This window comes from Rhipicephalus microplus, chromosome 9 (assembly GCF_043290135.1).
Source record: "Rhipicephalus microplus isolate Deutch F79 chromosome 9, USDA_Rmic, whole genome shotgun sequence".
NCBI lineage: Eukaryota > Metazoa > Arthropoda > Arachnida > Ixodida > Ixodidae > Rhipicephalus > Rhipicephalus microplus.
In genome coordinates this window covers 32,990,601-32,996,859 of record NC_134708.1, presented here as the reverse complement: position 1 = coordinate 32,996,859, position 6,259 = coordinate 32,990,601, and positions in this window count along the sequence as shown.

Genomic DNA, 6,259 nt, shown 5'->3' with positions numbered 1-6,259 from the left:
TCGTAGCAAGCGCAGCTGCACAGGACGTGTTCGATGGTCTCTTCAGCTCCGCAGTAGTCGCATGTAGGAGTGTCTGCCATACCAATGCGAAAGGAGTACACCTTTGTAAATGCAACACCCAACCAAAGGCGGCATAACAGTGTCGCATCGGAGCGGGAAAGTTGTGATGGTAGCTTTATCTTGAGCGACGGATCCAGTTCATAAAATTGACACCTTTGTAAGCTGGTAGACGACCAGAACGTGCGTGTGAGATCTCGAGCCAGCAGGTAAAGTTGTCATGCTGCATCATTCCTTCATAGAGGAATCGGAACTACACGGGTTCCTACATGGGCTGAGCGGGCTGTATCATCGGCTAACTGATTTCCGGTAATACCGATATGTCCAGGCAGCCATTGATATATAATATCATGCCCTCGTGCTAGAGCTTCATGACGGAAATGTCTTATTTCTTGTACCAATTGTTCATGACTCCTCCTACGCATGGTAGACTGCAAACTCTGAAGCGCTGCCTTCGAATCACTGAATATGACCCATTTTCCTGGACGTTCTTGAACGAGATATTGTAAAGCAGCCCTTATAGCAGCAAGCTCTGATGCCGTAGATGTAGTCATATGCGACAACTTAAACTTGTTTGTCATTACTGCAGCCGGAATTACAGCGGCACCTGATGGGCTGCTGGACGAGACGGACCCATCAGTGTATATCTGCGTTAGGTCCAAGTACAACTCATGTAATAATAGCAGTGTTGCTTGCTTCATTGCTACTCTGGAGTGATTGCTTTTCTTTTTGATACCCGGAATTTCTAGACGTACTTGCGGCTGGTCGAGGCACCACAAAGGACATGCCATTCTCGCAGCTGGCGTATATCCTGATGAAATGCTGTTTAGGTGCTTGGCTATGACGTCTGAAAATGTAGCACGTGGTCTTCCGGAGGGTAGAAGGGCCAAGTGGTGGTCGGAGACACGGCTAGCATGTCGAATGTGCACTCTGAGGCAATCCACAGTTCTATATGTTCTGACCGGATGGTCTTTGGCAAGCATGATTGTGGCATAAGTAGAAGTGCATCGGGGCAGTCCGAGGCAGATACGCAGTGCCTGACCCTGCAAACTCTCCAATGAATGAATATTGGATTTGCAAGTGTTAGTCAGTACCGGCAAGCTGTAGCGCAATAGACCCAGAAATAGGGCCATGTACAGCTGTAGCATGGAGGCCACAGAAGTTCCCCATGCTTTCCCGCACATGAATTTCATTATATGCACAATAGATAGCAGTCTCTTCTTCAAGTACGCACAATGCGGGCTCCACGAAAGACATCTGTCGATTATTATGCCCAGGAAACGATGCGTCCGTGCATATTTGACACTGTGCCCATTGATGTAAACAGGGTATGGCGTCATTGGTTTGCGTGTAAACGCCATCAACGCGCACTTCACAGTTGATATAGTTAGGCCTTGTTTCTGAAGGTAGGCTGTTGTGAGGGTTGCTGCCCGCTGTATTCGTGCACGCACCTGAGGGCGAGTAACTGCAGCACTCCAGAGGCAAATATCATCGGCGTATATGGAATAAAATAAAACAATAAAACAATAAAAACCGTATTGAATATTACAACCCATAGCAAGCAGCACGAAATGGTAAAACTGATAGCTAATATTACTCAGGTATGGCCTCACCATCAAAAGCACTTGTTATGTTACAGTAGTAGAAAAATCTTACTCAATGCCAATCTGAGAGACGAAAAATATAGCCTAATTATATGCAGTATCACCGAAGTGCTATTGCGTTGCTATCGGGTAAAGAATAGCAACCACCCAATCAAATTCCTACAATTCCGTCCACTCATATTGGGTGCGTATGCTGTGTCACGTCTTAAAGATAGCTTTATCAATAGTAATATTATTGCATAGCCTATCGAGAGCGCGTGTCGTGAATTCATTTAGGTTAGCACGTGAAATTAAGCAGTCATTACGGTAGATGTACAACACAGTATAAATATACGTTTTTTTTTCCCTGGCTTTACGTGCGAAAAATAACAATTTTATGTCGCCTTGAGGTCATGAGCCAAACAGATTTCCTAGTGATCTATAATCACAACGTGGTAAAGCTCATTATTTTTTAATCCACCATAACGCCAGGCCTCTGAAAAGTCCACTGATATTACAGCTTTGGCACTCATACGCAATTTAAGTTTCGTAAAACTCCAGACACTTACATACAAACGAACAAACAAATAGCCAAACAAGAACACCGAATAGCAGGATTCAGCACGGTCAGAGCTGTGAAATCCATAAAACGTTACGTTCCCGGTTGGGCAATTCATGAAACACTGGAACGCGCCAACATTAATCGCGAGGCGTTCCGCCGAGCGATGAAAGGTCGCTGAATGGGCAATAAGCGACACGTTTTCTCGAGGCTGCTTCTCTCAAAGTCTGGAGCCCCCGAAACGTGCGACAACGAGAGAAATTGAATTTTAAGCACTGCAACAGGAAAGAAACACCAAGAGTTCACGGAGAGAAGTCAGAAATAGGGGGAGAGAGGGAATCCGTTAAGGATCACTTTTGTCTGTATGTATGTGAGTGCATGTGTGGAAAATAATTACCACGCCATGCTAAGCGCTTTCTGAAAGAGAGGGAGGCGGGAAATGAGAAGAAGAACGAAAGGAGCAAACGAGCAGCAGAAAATATGAAGAGGAAGTGAAGTAAGAGCAAGAAAACAAAATGGAGCTCTTCCACTACTTCAAAAATAGAAGTCAGCAAACCCAGCCGCTGGGCCACACGTTCCACGTCGTCGTCTTGACATCGTTTTAGCACTAAATCGCACTTCTTTTGTCCCCGTTCGCGCTCCATCAGTCCCCGCTTTTCCTTCCCCCTACGAACGGTATGGCTCCATCCCATGGGGAGTCCAAAGGACTGCTACTCATAACGGCGTTAACACGATATCTGCGTCACGAGGAAAAGAAGCACAACGATTGGTGGAAAGTGCCGCCGCCTACTATCGCGACCGTAGAGTTACATATAAATACCATGGCCTCCGAGACAGTGGGTGCGCGGCAGGTTTAACCACGCCGTGCGTCCGCAATCTCGGAGGCCATGTAAATACACTTGAGAGAAACTTAACACTAGTGTCTGTGGGAGCTGCAACGCATCGCGCTTCAGCGAGCATGGGAATGCCGGGTGGTACACAGATACGCCTAGTCGTCGTTCTTTCAGTTCCACTTGGATCCGCGTAGCCTGCATCCGCTTTGTCAAAAGACGAAAATTAGGAAATTTTCCGCAATTCTACTTCGTTCCGTTAACCTTGATGGCTCACTAATGTACATTGGCTCATGAACATTCGAATGATCCCTTCTTTTATCCAAAACCAACGACAAAACACAACAATACACGAAGGCTTAAGTGCGCTTGAAGCCGCATGCACAATTATTAGGCAAATCTGTGTACCACCCATGATTCACATGATGCCTGAACCATCACAGCGCCAGAGTTTTCTCCTAATTAATACTGGGAAACGCTATGACCATGACACTCGTGAAAGCGGCATCGGCGGTGGCCAGGGGGTGACGTGAGCCTGTGGCGAGAGGGGCGAGAGGAGAGGGATGTTGACAATCGCTTTCTACTCGCCTTTCTTCATCAGCCGCAATCCTCCTGAACCTAGCCATATGCAGGTTTACTCTGAACAGAATGATCAAATAATAACTGCTCGGGTTTAAATCCAGAAAGCATGACATGATTATGCAAGACGCCGTGGCAGGATGCTTCTGCAATTCCGACCCCCAGCGGTTTTTTCGGCGTGGGCCTAAATGTAAATACACGAATGCCCAACCACACTTTCACCTCCATCGAAAATGTGGCCACCGCTACCGCATTCCAATGGAGGTGAAAGTGTGGTCGGTCATTGTAACCAACCAATCACCACCACAGGTGAAAAAGAACGAGAAGCAAAGTCACACAAAGAATAAGAGCTACAACAGGGATATAAAGAAAAAGAGGACTAGAAACAAAAAGAATAAGCAGATGGAGAGCAATAATTACAGAAAGGAGTAGAATTAGTAGAAAAAAATTGGTCATGTATTTGCATGTTTGACTGTAAATATCGTCGAAAGACGATAGTCCTGCGTCTGGGGAGTGACCAAAGCGTTTATTTGATGTTCCTTGCGAGAAAATCGGTGAATTGTATTCTGAAGGTGCTGCGTTAGAGTGTCTAGATCTAGGTAGTGAATGTGAACCAAGGATGTTTAAAAAAATTGCTGGAGTGGAAATTCTTGGCCACGAGTGAAGCCGTGCCAACCATAAGATTTACTAGGACATAGTGAGCTGTTAGCATTCGGCGATTGAGAAAGAGCATTTTCTTCGCACGCCCAACGAGTTTAACGTGACAACTTTTTCGGGTCTATAGTAGTGCTCAAAGCTCGTCCTTGTGTTACTTGTTTTTTTAGAAAGTCTCCAAGGCAGACTTTATTGTAGATTACGTCACCAATACTAGTCTCTGTGGATTATTTCTACCGAAACAACTTTTTTTTAATTTATAATAATTGTAGCCTTTAGACTAAATTAAAGGCACTTGATGACTAATTGGGAACAACCACAAATTGGCATGTTTCTAAAATTTTGGAGGGTAAAAGCTGACTTCATTACCGCTGGCGAAGCATTGCGGGAGCTTCCACCTCAGAATTTTTAAAAAAATTTTTGAGGCAAACGAGGGCATGGAGGCTCGTTATACACGAGCGCTGTCTGGCAGTTATCTTCGAAAACGAAGCAGGGCGTGCGCGCCTGTCTCGGAGGCGATAAGGCGTAGAACGCAAAGAAAGCGACGGGCAGGTGCCAACACCGTGTCGTCTTAGCAAAGCGTTGGAAACTTTAGCCTTCTTGCGATGCGCTGCATTGTCAACGCAGCGTGATAAACGCTACAGTCATTAGAATTACTTATGTATGCTTTCTCTAGTATGAAGCTACACATACAAAATATTGATGTGTTGTTATGGTGCCTCAGATATGCGAGATAATTACTTTTCAATGGACAATTGCACAAGCATGAACGCTAAAACTTGGGCAAAATTTTTGGGCGCTGCGGATGGAGTTGGCCGTTTGGGGTATCGCTATGGCGGACAAACAGACGAATGTACAGACAGGCAGGCAGGCAGGCAGACCAAAGTTTTTGCGCTGAAGTACCCCAAGAAAGACTATCCTTTTTAAAAGACAAGAATGAAAAGGATTGTAAGAGAGGGAATAAGAGCTACAGTATGAAACGTTATGTTTCGTAAAGGGAAGCAGAGTGTCTTGCAGGACCACTTGATAAACGACGTTCGCAGTGAACAGCGCGAAAACGGCACTGAGATGGAGTGCTCGTGCTGTTTGCTCAAGTTGTCTGTTCTCGTACTCGTGTTGTCTGTTCCTCCATCGTCACCCAGATTTCATCTTATTTTTTTGTATTGCCATAATATTTGCTGTTTTTGTTTCTTCGACGCGTACTTCAGTGAACAATGACCAGTTGCATGCATGATGGACATCATGCATCTCTCACGATGCCACCACTTGTAGCATGCATGATTGATAAAATTAAGCTGGTGAAAGTAAGACCATTTTACTGCTCTTTATGTTGGGTTTCGAGTTTGAAAACGCTCTTTCTTCGCAAATCGAAATGTTTTGGTGGCGTCATTAGTTATCGTTAGTAATGTTGAAGTTTCGAAGAGTTGCGGAACTAGTTTTGTTTGTCGCAGTTCTGTGTCGAGTAAATCAGTAGCTGCAATTCTATTTTGTCTTACAACGCTAGCATCAGATCAATTTTCTTGAAAAGGAAAGAAACTGCAAAAATGATGCGTTGCCTGCTTTTTTACCCTCTTACATAAATGGAAGTTGATGCTGCTAAAGGTAAGTCATGGTGAAAGCACTAACTATAGTTTCCACAGCTGGAGTCACATTTCTGTCTTTAAAAAACCTACTCCGTAAGTTACGCTCGCTGACTACGTAGAAACGTGACCTTAGTTTGTTTTGTTTTTTATTCAGAGCAGAACTAGAATAATTTTCGAAAGAGTATTAGAGAAATAGGCTCTCTCTACTTCACTAGCAAGCGTAAGCACTAGCACAATTACGTTTCTGTTGTTTTTTTTCTGTCAAAACATTATTGAAAATGCATTGTTCCAACTGCTCTAGAACGTAACAACGAAATAAAATTATTCCGTAGGCAAACCTTGTTTCCTTCTATGTTACGAAAATACGAGAACTCCTGTGTGCCTTATTGGCGTACAAAGTAGAGCATAAAAAAG